The sequence below is a fragment of the Piliocolobus tephrosceles genome, chromosome 2 (assembly GCF_002776525.5).
Source record: "Piliocolobus tephrosceles isolate RC106 chromosome 2, ASM277652v3, whole genome shotgun sequence".
NCBI classification, from domain to species: domain Eukaryota; kingdom Metazoa; phylum Chordata; class Mammalia; order Primates; family Cercopithecidae; genus Piliocolobus; species Piliocolobus tephrosceles.
Genome location: NC_045435.1, coordinates 99,188,451 through 99,202,724, shown reverse-complemented (window position 1 = coordinate 99,202,724; position 14,274 = coordinate 99,188,451).

Sequence of the window (14,274 nt, the reverse complement as noted above, 5' to 3'; positions counted from 1 at the left end):
ATGGGGTTTTGCCATGTTGGCTAGGCTGGTCTCAAACTCTTGACCTCAGGTGATCCACCCACCTCGGCCTCCCAAAGTGCTAGGATTACAAGTGTGAGCTGCCATGCCTGGCTCCCTGCCCTGTTTTGAACCAGGGTTTTATTAAAGAGGTGAAGGTGCTGATCATTAAACAGCAACTACAGTGAACTTGGTTTGCAGTGAGACGTTTGCTCAGAAATGTTCTTTTCTTTTTAAATAAGCAACTTCCTGACCTGCAAGATAGTCTTAGGCATGGCTCCCTCACCGGGAAAGTTGTGTCCTGTGCAGGCTGCTCTTCCCACTGTCCCTGTGCATCTGCCTGGGCCTTCTTCGTCTTGGTTCTTGGGTAGACTGACTCTGTCCTCTGAAAGCCTGGTCCTCTGAGGAGACTGAAGTTTGCATGTCATACAGAGCCAAGAGATCTGGCCCTGGATGAAACTAGGGGAGAGCTCCCAGCAGCTGCTCAATTAGTGAGTTTCCTTTGTACTTCAACTTGGGTAAGCTGGGCTAATTAGTAAATGGACTTGAGAATGACAAACCTTCATGGCCAAGGTCCAAAATGTCATGTTGGTGGAAGATGGCAAAAGTCTGGTGAAAGGGATGTCAGAAGTAAAAGGACTAGGTACCAGGAAATGAGGAATCAGAATAACATTGTCCACAACTACTGGAGGTCATTGTTGATTTATTTCTTTGCTTTTCCAGTGACCTTTTGATATTTGAATTTCACACATCCCTGTCTTAGTTTGCATCCTCCAGAAGCAGTGGCTAAGACAAGGATTCAAGTGCAAGTGGCTTGACTGAGAAACAGTCATTCAGGGATCACCATTCAGGGACTGGAGAAGTAAGTCAGGGAAGGAGGGAAGCCAATGGAGAGTGTGTTATTGAGCAAGTTACCACTGTGGGCAGTTGGAGCTCAGTGCCTCTGGGGAACTCTGGGAGCCAGTGTAGAAAATACAGCTCAGAGTTTTTTCACTGGAGCAAAGGGAGTCATTGGTTGAGGGTTGCTCCAGGGAAGTGTTCATCCTCTAGCATTTCTGGCCTGCCATGTGTGTGGGCAGAGAGGTTCCAGTGATCAGGAAGCCTTCTGACAAAGAGTCATGGATGCTGGCTGTTGGAAGTCAGGTCGCATGCACAGAAATATCACATGCTGGTGGCATCTGCGTGGGACATCCACAGCATCCACTACAAGTTTCTTTCCTTCTTTTCACAGCTCATGAAATTTGCCTGCCTTTTAATCAGTGTGCGGAGATCGCAAGGTAAGCAAAGAGTTTCACTTGATCTTAGGTGATCATAGATGACTGATCTCATTTACATTCTGTTTAAGTATCCATGTTTATAGTCAAAATATATCAAATTGCATAATACCCATACCACACACAGAATAAGATAACATACCTGGTTTTTTAAAAATAACTTCAGCGGCAAAATACGTACTATTTTAACAGCATCCAAATTTGAGAGAGGTAAAACTATATTCCCTCTTATATAGTGAGATGGATGGAAATCAGAACAGAAAGCCCTGAACCCTTGGGGTTGCCCATGTAAACATTGTGAGGGCCTACGCTGCACTGAGGGAGAGGCTACTTGGTGTTGCCTATGGTCATTTGCCACCTTTTGTGATGAGCCTCCAATTGGGACACCTGGCCATTAGGTCCTAGTTACTCAGCAAGCTAACCTGTTAGTCAGTAAATTCACTGTACTGTAGTTTTCCTAGGGAAAAATGAGTGTTGATGCATGATGTATTGCAGTTATTTGAAAACATGCCTCAAGTTTTACATTATCTGTATCTTAATCCCTTTGGGCTGCCACAACAAATTGCTACAGACTGGGTAGCTTAGAAACAGCGGAAATTTGTATCTCACAGTTCTGGAGGCTGGGAAGTCCAAGATCAAGGTGCTGACAGATTCAGTGTCTGGTGAGGGCTCACTTTCTTGTTCGTAAATGGTGCCTTCTTGCTGTATCTTCACGTGGTGGAAGGGGCAAATAAACTCCCTTGAACTTCTTTCATCAGGGCACTAATCCCATTTACGAGTGGGTGGACTTAAGTGAGGAATGATTCAGGCAGCCAACAAGACTATCAAATACCCACCACAATAGGTTGTTTTAAAGATGAGGAAACAGCCTGAAGAGGTAAAGAAAAGCCCCATGTTCCATGACTGGTCAAGAGCAGAGCTAGGATTTGAACACAAGTCTTCTGATGGCCCAGCTCCTGCTGTGTTCTTTCCTTCTGCTCTGTCACCTCTGGTATGGGTCATGTCTGCTTTTGCTCACATACTTTGTAGAGGACAGAGCTATTAGAGAATAGGAGGTACGGGGGAAGAGGGGAAGGAAAGGAGAGCCAGTGGGGGCTATTGGAACAGGGACCCAACCCAGGGAGCCAGACTTGGTGGAGGCTGCCTCAGGACAACCAAGGACACTGAATCCACTCACTCTCCACTCTCTCTCCTCTCTGTTAATTGGTTTGAGGAGAGGTCTACATTAAAGAGCTGGAGGCTGATGAATTGTTGTCATGATTGTGGGAAGGAATGGATGCTCACAGGTGCAGACCAGAAAAACAAAATGAATTGGGCTGTCTAGATACTTCCCACGAAATGCTTTCAGTTCTACATTAATTCCAAGTTTATCTCTTAAGCATATTTGGAATATGGAGATAATCTTAGAATGTCACAATCTAGAATGTAATTTAGATAAGCTAAGAACCAAAAGAGAGGACCGCATTGCCTTGTCTCTCAGGCCTGTGTGGGTCTGATTTAATGACTCCTGATGATATGAAGTTGAATTGGGCAGCAGATTGGACATATAGCTATAGTGCCAGCTATTCATGTTTAAAATGTCGTTTTAGACCAGGTGCGGTGGCTCACGCCTGTAGTCCCAGCACTTTGAGATGCTGAAGTGGGTGGATTGCTTGAGCCTAGGACTTCGGGACCAGCCTGGGCAACATGGCGAAACCCTGTCTCTACAAACAAACAAACAAAAAACAGCAACAACAAATGAAAAGCAAAACAAACAAACAAACAAAAACACCAAACCAAAAACCAAAAAAACGAGCTGGGTGTGGTGGCACACATCTGTAGTCCCAGTTACTCTGGAGACTGAGTTTGGAGGTTCTCTTGAGCCCTGGAAATGGAGGTTGCAGTGAGCCGAGATCATGTCACTGCAGTCCAGCCTGGGCAACAGAGTGATACCCTATCTCAAAAACACAAGTAAAAATAAAATGTCTTTAAATACAGTCATGCACCACATAATAACATTTTGGTCAGTGATGGATCATAAGATGCTGGTCCCATAGATCATGACGGAGCTGAAGATTCCTATTGTCTAGTGATGTAGCTGTCAGAATGTTGTAGCATAACGTATTACTCACGTGTTTGTGGTGATGCTGGTGCATGAGGCTGGGCAAGGTGGCTCTTGTCTGTAATTCCAGCACTTTGGGAGGCTGAGGTGGGAAGGTTGCTTGAGGCCAGGAGTTGGAGACCAGCCTGGACAACACAACGAGACCCTGTCTCTACAAAATAACAAAAAAATCCAACTTACTATGTTGCCACATATAAAAGCATAGTATATACAATTATGTGCTGAACATAATACTTGATAATGATAACAAATGACCATGTTATTGGCTTATGTGTTTACTATACTATACTTTTTATTGATATTTTAGAGTGTACTTCTTCTACTTATTAAAAAAAATTAGCTGTAGAACAGCCTCGGGCAGGTCCTCCACGAGGTGTTCCAGAAGAAGACATTGTTATCATCAGAGATGACAGCTCCATGTGTGTTACTGCTCTGAAGATTGTCCGTGGGACAAGATGTGGAGGTGGAAGACTGATATTGATGGCCCTGAGCCCATGTTGGCCTACGCTAATGTGTGTGTTTATGTCTTCATTTTTAACAAAAAGTTTAAAAAGTCAAAATAAATTTTAATAGAAAAAAACTTGCAGAATAAGGCTATAAAGAAAGAAAATATTTTTACAGCTATATAACATGTTTGTGTTTTAAGCTGTTATTATGAAAGAGCCAAAAAGTTAGAAAAAATTCAACATTTGAAAAATTAAAAAGTTATAGTAAGCTTAGTTTATTGCTGAAGAAAGAAAATTAAAAAAAAATAAATTTAGTGTAGCCTAAGTTTGCAGTGTTTATAAAGTCTACATTAGTGTACACGAACATCCTAGGCCTTCATGTTCACTTACTCACCGAGTGAAGAGCAATCTTCCAGGCCTACAAGCTCCATTCATGGTAAGTGCCCCACACTGGTGTACCATTTTTAATCTTTTATAGTATATATTTTACTGTGCCTTTTCTTTGTTTAGATACACAAGTGCTTACCTTTGTGTTACAATTGCCTACAGTATTGAGTACAGTAATGTGCTGTGCAGGTTTGTAGCTTAGGAGCAATAGGCTACACCATGTAGCCTGGGTGTTTAGTAGTCTGCACCATCGAGGTTTGTGTAAGTATGTTCCATGAGGTTTGCACAACAATATTGCCTAACAACACATTTCTTTTCTTTTCTTTTTTTTTCTTTTGAGACGGAGTCTTACTCTGTCACCCAGGCCGGAGTGCAGTGGCGTGATCTCAGCTCACTGCAACCTCTGCCTCCCAGGTTCAGGTGATTGTCCTGCCTCAGCCTCTCAAGCAGCTGGGATTACAGGTGCCTGCCACCATGCCCGGTGAATCTTTGTATTTTTAGTAGAGATGGGGTTTTGCCATATTGGTCAGGCTGGTCTCAAACTCCTGACCTCAGGTGATCCACCTGCCTCAGCTTCCCAAAGTGCTGAGATTACAGGCCTGAGCCAACGCGCCTGGCCCTAACAATACATTTCTCAGAATGTATTCCCATCACTACGTGACACATGACTGTATAACTTCTACTGGATTCAATGACCCCCATCTGGCTGTTACTTTGGTGTACTTATTTCCATTTAATCTGTCCTCCTGACTATGAGGTGGATACTATTATTAGATGAGATATGGAGCCTGTGTAAGGTGTAGCAACTAACCCTACGTCTGGCAGCTGGTAAGTGGCAGATCAAGGTTTGGACTCAGGTCTTAAGTCTGAGACCATACCTAGATCAATGCTTCCACCACAGAGCCATCCCACAGTAGGCAGGGTTTCCTCGTGTCCTGACTTAGAAAGGCAGCTGTGGCAATGCAGATCTCTTACGTGGCTCTACCTACCATCCCCATAAGCTCACCACCAAGGTGAAGAGGTATGTGTTTGTTGTCTATTACTGGGTCATAAATTACCCCCAAATTTGTACTGGTTTTCTAATGCTATGTAACAAATTACCTCAAAGCATAATGGCTTAAAACAGTATCAATGATACCACAGTCTTTGTTAGTCAGGAATCCAGAAGTGGCTCCTCTGGGTGCTTCTGGCTCAGGGTCTCTCGTAAATGGCATTTAAGCTATTGGCTGAGGCTGAAGATTTGACTGTACCTGTAGGGTCTGCCTCTGAGGTGGCTCCTGACATGGCTGGCAAATTGGTGCTTGCGGTTAGCAGGAGGCTTTACTTCCTCTCCACATGGGCCTCTCCACAGGCTGGTTGAGTGTCCTCACGACATGGTGGCTGGTGTGGCTTTCCCGGGATTGAGCAACCTGAGACAGTAAGGTGGAAGGGAAGGGGCAATGCCTTTCGTGGCCTATCACAGCAGTTCCACAATATCCTATTTGTTAGAAGGGAGACACTAAGATCAGCTCCTGTTTGAGGGAAGGGGAATTAGTCTCCGCCTTTTGGAGGAAGGAGTGTCAAGAGAACGTGTGGATATATTTTAAAACCACCACAGGGTGACATTTCCTGCCACTTGGGTACACATCCCAGCATAGTGGTGGGGCTCCCCTTACCCCTTCTTGCCCCACCAGGGCTGTGAGTATTCTGTGTGGTTTCCCTTGTGTGAGACCCTGTGTGTGGATCCCACAGGCAGATGAGGTCAGAAAAGGATTCTGGGAAAAGAAAAGTCAACTTATGATTAGAGATCACGGACAGTGGGCTGAGTCCGTCAGGGGACTCTGAGAGTGAGGCGGGGCAGGAAGGCAGTCCATTCTCAACATACTAATGTAGCCACTTTTCTGTTTTGAGGCACAAAATAAAATAAGGTCACAGCTTTTAATGTCTCAGTAAAACAGCTCGAGCCCTCCCCTTATCACCTTGAGAAATGCCTCAGGCTTTCCTCCAAGGAAAGACCCCAAGATGCTTAGTCATATCCAAAATGTCAGTCCCCGTCCTTTCCACCTTGCCTTTGTAGTCAGAACTTCCATCCAAGGCCAGAGGATGCCCCAATGTCATGTGCACTGTATCTACCCGACTGGCATCCCAGGCAGTGTGATCAGGGCTTAGTGTCCTGCTTCTGCCACCTCCGCAACTGCTGGCACAGACCTTTTCACAGTCGCAGCAGACCCTGGGGCATGTCAAGGGAGGACCCATCTTCGACTCCTCGTTGCCCTCAGGAGATGTGGCCAGCTTCCAGCATCACTACTCAGACACAGCACCCAGCCCTTGCCCAGGGTGCAAGCCTGCCTTCAGGAAGGATGGCTGCACCCAGGCTGGCTCTCTCAGCTCCTGGACTCAGAATCACTCTTGCCTCCTCAACCCCAACTTCCTGCAGGAGCTAGTTCACCTGTTTTTTATGTCAGGGACCTTGGGGCCTTCCCTGTCACTGAATTTGATTCGGAGTCATCCCAATCTCACAATGTATTATTTATTTCCCCCGTCATTTCTTTGAATAAAATTGATGCACCCAGAAGGTATAACATGTGTATCTTGCAGCTTCAAGTACAAGAGGTCCTAGGCTTCAACTTAAAAACTTTCTAGGGGAAGGCATAAGAAGGCTCATCCTGTGTGAGCGTGTTAAGCAGCAGAACAGGTCCCAAAACGTGTTTAGCGTTTACCCTTCCCTAAAGACATTTGCTTAGAGTTTGGGGTACACTGAGGCTGCCTAAAAGAAGGCAGGGTAGAAGCTAGAACTGCCCTTCCATTTCCTACAAAGCTTCATCTCCTGCCCCACTCCCCCACTCATAACTCTCCATACATAGTTTTTAGACACACTCCACCGTGGCAGACAACTTCTGATACATTCAGTTCCAGGTACTCATTTTTTTGTGAATGTTCCATTGCATCTGAATGATACTGAAGTGAACCTCTCTTGCCTGCATGTGTGTGCATGCACACACACGCGCGCACACACACACGCACACATGCACACGCACGTGCGCACACACACATGCACACGCACACACACATGCACACAAGGTCAACACCTTAACATCCCACTGCATGTAAACCATGAGTGGGTGGGACCTTGAGGAAATCACCAAAGAAGATGTTTCAGGGTCTCCATCTGATGGCCCACGTCTGGAAAGCCCTGGAGAGATGTGGATTTGACTATTTACGAAAGCTAAGGTAGAGAGGGTGCTGAAAAAGGAGCTGGCCAGCCGGCCGCTGATGTGAGAGTGAGGTCACGGGTGCTTGGGTCGTGACTCACCTCTCCAGCCCTTCACAGGGCACCTGAAGCACCTGGAGGTTTGAGGGCTTGAACTCTTAGACCAAGGAAGGCTCTACAATGGCCCACTGAAACATGCAGTCACCTTGAGAAAAGCGTTTTGAGTTTTTCTTTTACTCCAAATGAAAATAGCTATTTAAAAAGAGTGGAATAAATGACACAATAATAATGGCACTAAATTGCTAACATTTACCAGTTGCTTCCCTCATGCTGTGATGTGCAGAGTGGCTCATTACATTTAATCCTCATAACAAACCTTTGGGTATGATTCTCTGTAACAAATGGGGAACCAGGCTTAGAGAACTTAAATAACTTCTCAGGGCCACATATCTGATGTTGTGGACTGAATGCATGTATCCTCCAAAATTCTTATGTTGAAGCCCTAACCCACAATTTGCCTGTATTTGGAATAAGAAAGTAATTGAGGTCATAAGGGTGGTGTTCTGATCTGATGAAATTAGCATCCTCTCTCTTGCTCTCGCTCTCCCCTACCTCCCCCTCTCTGCAAGCACAAAGAGGTCATGTGGGTCCATAGCAAGAACGTGACCATCTGCAACCCAAAGGAAGAGCCCTCACCAGACACCAACCCTGCTGCACTTGATCTTGGACTTTCAGTCTCTAGAACTGTGAGAAAATAAATTTATGTTATTTAAGCCACCCAGTCTGAGGTATTTTTTTATGGCAGCCCTACTAGACTAATATATCTGACAAGCCACTACATTGGGATTACGAGCACCAGAGCCCTCACTGTTACTCATCACCCTAAACTGCCTCCAACAAATATCATCACTTTCATATTTTTATGTTTTGATAAGCAATAGGCTAGTTTTAATATTTCAATTGAAGTGAGAAGTGTTTTCAAAACTTGGCATCATGTTGTACAGCTCTATTCTAACATTGATGGTTGTTGCTTCAAGCCGTTTCACTAAATTTAGATCTCTGGAAAAAAATGTGTTTGAGCATGGAAACAGGTTGGAAATATTGCACCCAATAATAACAGTTTAACTTTTGGCTTATGAAATACTTCAGTGGGAAAGTATTTGCTCAAATCTCTGCCTGCTATTATAGTTGAAGGCTTGGCGATAGTATTTGCCCTTCCTCTGAACTTTCTGGATTTCAAAACCATGTGGAAGTATAGCTTGTCTTATGTATGAAAAACAGGGCAAGGCAACTTTTGAAGAATTGCCATTAAGAGGTACATTTAGCTGTGTCAATCATTTAGAGAACGATTATCTGGTATGTGAATGATCCAAACCCTTGTTATTTTTTTCTCCCTCCTTTGAAAATACTGTGAGGAGCCATCTGGCCCTTGACCACTTCTTCCTTCCACATGGTGGCTGGTCTACCTACCTCAGTTGGCAAAGTCCCCTCAACAGAGGCCAGGGTCAGAGGGCAGGGCTTGTCGATAGATGGGAATGAGGGCTGCCCTTGGCTTCTCTTTCTTTCTCTGTTGTGTGAAGGTCAAGTTGTCTCCTCATTTGGAGGAGGTGCACAGCTCTTGATCCACTTCCCTATTTCTAACTTTGATTAGTGACTTTGGCTTTACGGAGGTAGCATCGTCTGCATCCACTGCTGGATGTAGACATCCACTGTCTTTCTGTAGACAATTCAAGCAGTACTAAAGGAGCGATAGATAGATAATAGATAGATAGATAGATAGGCAAGAATAGCCCATAGTCTCAACCATAATCATTATCAACATTTAGGGTAAACTTCCAAATCTCTTTCTTTGTGCATATGTACATACAGATGCATAGAAATTTACATATACCAGATTATAGTAGGCATGTCCTTAAGGAACTTGAGTTATTACCCTTCATATGCTGCAGGGATTGTTCCTTGTCAGTGTATAAAGTTGCATGTCAACCTTTTGTAAAAGGCTGTGTAAGGTGCTGATTCAACCAAATAGTGGATTGTATAGGCTGGATTGTGCATTGTTAAGAACCAAGCGGCTAAGTTCTTTAGGGCTAACTCCAAAGGAAACCTGACAGTTGGCATTAGATGCCACGTGCCCCAAGAGTGAGAGAGGATCAACTGACTTTGTGGGCCTTGCTTTTTTGGAGGGATTAGAACTACAGAGATCATTTTTGGGGGGAATGCAGTGTTCATGGGCTGGCTATGTAATATATGGTATATTATCTTGTAATATATGGTGTGTGATGCTGTCTTCTCTACTAAACTGAAAAAACATGACTGCAGAAACATATTTGGCCCTAAGAGTTTTGGGCAAGGATTGTGAACCCATCATATGGTCCGTCCTCATTTCACATGGTTCTATGGTAACTGAGATAAAATCTCAGCCTGCATCTTCCCAACTGGATCAATGTGAGGTTTACATAAGATAAAGTGATCTATAACATGCTCAGTGCAACGCAAGACGCATAGTGAGTGAGCCTTCCTTGCTGCTAGCAGTTCTGTCACCTTACAGCAACATCTGCTCTGCTTGAGTGTCCGTACCCATCAGGTCTCTGCAAACCGGGCTCTCATAATCACTGGGGAGTGTCTAAACCTTCATTTAGGGTCCTCCTAGGGTACACTCACACAGACCCCAGAAATGCAAGCAGTCCCTTGGGGGAGACAAGGAAGATGTTAGAGAGTTATGGTTGGGAAGCTTTGTCAGGGAGAAATTAGCATTTCTCATCGGAGACCATGGGAAGGGCACTCCAGAAAAAAGAGCACAGGAAAAAGTATGGCTCAAGACACGGTCTGGAAATACTCACCTGGAGGAACTATGTGTATTTCCTGCTATAGTTTAATGTATTTGTAATGAAAAATTATATTCTCAACCTAAAGATTGCTAAACCAATTAGCTTGTATTAAGAGCCTTAGAAATCTACCTAGCTTTTGACCTAGTAGTCAAGCATTTGGGAAATAATGAGAGGTAGATAAAAATCTACAAATGTATAAGCAAAAAGAAAAAAAAAAGGTGTTAGAGAAGGGAAGGATTAAAAAGATCAATTAATCTTAAGAGTTTTTCCTTTTTCTTTTCTTTCTAGAGACAAGGTCTCTCTCTGTCACCCAGGCTATAGCATAGTGGTGGAACCATAGCTCACTGCAGCCTCCATCTCCTGGGCTCAACTGATCCTCCCATCTCAGCCTCCCAAGTAGTTAGGACTACAGGTGCATACCACCATGTCTGGTCATTTTTTCCCGCCTAGAGATGAGGTCTCACTATGTTGCCCAGGAGGGTCTCAAACTCTGGCCTCAAGCAATCTTCCCATCTTGGCTTCCCAAAGGTTGAGATTACAGGCATGAGCAACTGTGTCTGGCCTCCAAGACTTTTTTGAGGCTTCTGAAAAACCAATGTTGTTTTCACCCTGACATTTAATCATTCCAATATTCCTCTCTGCAGTGGGGCAGGAGGGAGTAGAGCAGTATAACCATCACTTCTTTTGCATTGTTACAGTAGCTGTAACAATTTAACAAAGTATGTATGTAACTGTTTAACTGTTTAACAAAGTAACTGTGGAGAGCAATTTTGCACAGACTATAGAAAAGGCCAATGATAGGTGAGCTGATAGAGCATGCTGTTCAGTCTGCAGCCACTAAGGCTAGTGGAAAATCTTCAGATTTCTTCTTGAGGTGAGAGCATAAAGGAATGGAGGGCATTTGGTTGCCATTTCAGTTGGGAAATTGGACAAGGGGTTCAGTTTTTCAAAAGCCTCTATCCCATAAAGCAAATCTGCATTTTGTATGTCCAGGTTTGAAATATTATGCCTCTCCCCTCCAGCTAGTGACCCTGGAGACACGCACTTCAGGTCAAGTCTCTGTAAAACAGCTTATTCTGGCAACGAGGAAATTGAGCTCACTCTTGAGGTCACATTATACGAATAACTAATACATGTTTAGAGTTTTATGATTAGGAAATGCTGTCCTGAGAAGCTCATCAATAGGTTTATTAGTTATTAGTATCCTTGTTTTATTGCTTTACTAAAATTACATAGCTGTTGAGGCCTGGGAGTTAAATTCTCTTCACCAGATGCCAAATCCTACGTTTTTCTTACCACATCATGGCGCCACAGGCTAAGGAATATAGTGCAGGGCTCTGAATCTCTCTCTTGTAGAACGGTGCTTCCCAAACCTGGCTACTCGACAAATCTCCCAAGAGGTGTTTGAAATGCAGATTCCTGGGCCTTGCCCCTAGATTCTGACCCAGAGTGTTGTTGGTAAATCTGTATTTTTAAATAGTTGCCTGGGAATCTAATATACAGTCGGGACTGACAGCTACTGTTTAGTTAAATCAAAGACCAATGCTTAGGGTTTGGTTTATGAAGCTGGAAATCAGTGTGTTTTAGATCAGTGGTTTCCTACCTTCTACAACCTACCTTACCTTTAAAGAATCTGTTGAAATCTACGGATCTTTCCCTAAGAAACACACAAACACACACATATACACTTTTATATACAATTCTAGAGGGCTATATTAGTTTCCTGCTTCTGCTATAACAAATGGTCCACCAGTATAGTGGCTTAAAACAACAATATTTATTATCTTACAGTTCTGGATGTCAGAAATGGGACAGGGGTCTCACTGGATTAAACTCAAGGTGTTGCCTTTCTGGAGGCTCTAGGAGATAATCCATTTTATTGTCTCTTCCATCTTCTAGAAGCTGCCTGTATTCCTTGGCTCGTGGGTCCCTTCTTTCATCTCCAAAGCCAACAATGTGGTATCTCTCTGATCCCACTTCCACTTCACATCTCTTTCTCTGGCTACAGCCAAGGAAAGGTTCTCTGCTTTTAAGGATTGACATAATTAGACTGGGCCCAGCCAGATAATCCTGGAAAATCTTTCCATCTCAAGACCCTTAACCTTAATCACATCGCAAAGTCCTTTTTTTGCCATATAAGGTGACGTATTCACAGGTTCCAGGGATTAGGAGGGGGAACATTAGTCTACCAACCACAGGTGATCTTAGGACCTCTGAAGCAACATGGAAAATGAATGAACTCTAGGTTAGGAGCATCTGTTCTAGATTCCATTCATTCTAGATGTTAAATCAGCAAGGAATTCTGTTTGCCTGCAAATAGCAGAATCCTTAAAAGCAGTGGCTCTTATAAATTAGGTGTTTTTCTCTGGTAGTAAGAAGTCCCCAGGAAGGCAGTCCACGTCAGGTGCAGCAGTTCTAGGATGTGACGGCTGAAGTCTCTGCAATTCTCCTGGCCTTTCCTTTGAGGTGGTCCTCAAGACAGCTGCTGCATCTCCAGCCATGACCTCTGTGCTTCATGCAAGAGGGGCAAGGGCACAGGACGAAAGCTGTAAGTCAGCTCTGAGTTGGCTCTCCTTTAGGAAACCACCTGAGAAGCCTACCACCCACATCACATGCTCATATCTCATCGGTCAGACACTGCACATGGCCACTCTGTCTACAAAAGAGATTGGGAAACATAGTTTTATTTATTTTTAAAGCTAGGCATATTAACACTCCACTAACTGTGGGCTTTGTTAGTAAGGAAAATGGGAAGTATAAATATTGGGAAGATACTAGTGATCTTTACCACAGATGAAACTTCAGCGAGGCACAGTGGCTCATGGCTGTAATCCCTGCACTTTGGGAGGCCAAGGCAGGTGGATCACTCTAGCTCAGGAGTTTGACATCAGCCTGGGCAACATGGCAAAACCTCATTTCTACCAAAAATACAAAAATTAACCGGGCATGGTGGTATGTGCCTGTGGTCCCAGCTACTTGGGAGGCTGAGGTGGGAGGATTGCTGGAGCCTGGAAGGTTGAGGCTGCAGTGAACTGTGATTGCACCACTGCACTCCAACCTGGGGGACAGGAGTGAGACACTGTCTCAAAAAACAACAACAAAACCAAACAAAAACAAAAACCACAAGAAAATCTTGTGTTTTGTGTCCTGCAATGAGAATTGATCATTTTTCACTCTCACACAACCAAAATACAAAGGAAGTTAAAAGTCTCCTTCAAAATCTTCCCCATAGTGCCTTGTTCTCTTACTAAACTTGCTTTTCTTTAAGCAGTTCATTCTTTTTTTTTTTCATTTTTCTTGAGACGGATTCTCACTCTGTCGCCCAGGCTGGAGTGCAGTGGCACGATCTCGGCTCACTGTAACCTACAGGTTCAAGCAGTTCTCCTGCCTCAGCCTCCCAAGTAGCTGGGATTACAGGCATGCGCCATCTTGCCCAGCTAATTTTTGCATTTTTAGTAGATATGGGGTTTCACCATGTTGGCCATGGTTGGCCAGGCTGGTCTCGAACTCCTGACCTCAGATGATCTGCCTGCCTTGGCCTTCCAAAGTGCTGGGATTAAAGGCATGAGCCACCGTGCCTGGCCATTCGTTTTTTTGTTTTTTTGTTTTTGTTTTTTAATCAGATGGAGTCTTGCTCAGTCACCCAGGTTGGAGTGCAGTGCAGTGGCACACTCTCGGCTCACTGCAAGCTCCACCTCTCAGGTTCAAGCGATTCTCCTGCCTCTAGCCTCCCAAGTAACTGGAATTACAGGCATGTGCCACCACGCTCGGCTAATTTTTTGCATTTTTAGTAGAAACAAGGTTTCACTATGTTGGCCAGGTGGTCTTGAACTCCTGACCTCAAGTAATCCACCCACCTCGGCCTCCCAAAGTGCTATGATTACAGGAGTGAGCCAACACACCTGGCCAGTTCATTCTTTCAACAATGTTTAAGCATCTACCTAAGCCTGGCACTGAGCTGGGCCTTGGGGGCTACAAAGATACCTAAGATTTTTTTTCTCCTTAGAGAGCCGTACCGTCTATAGAGAGGGACAGAAAGCCCCCAAAATGA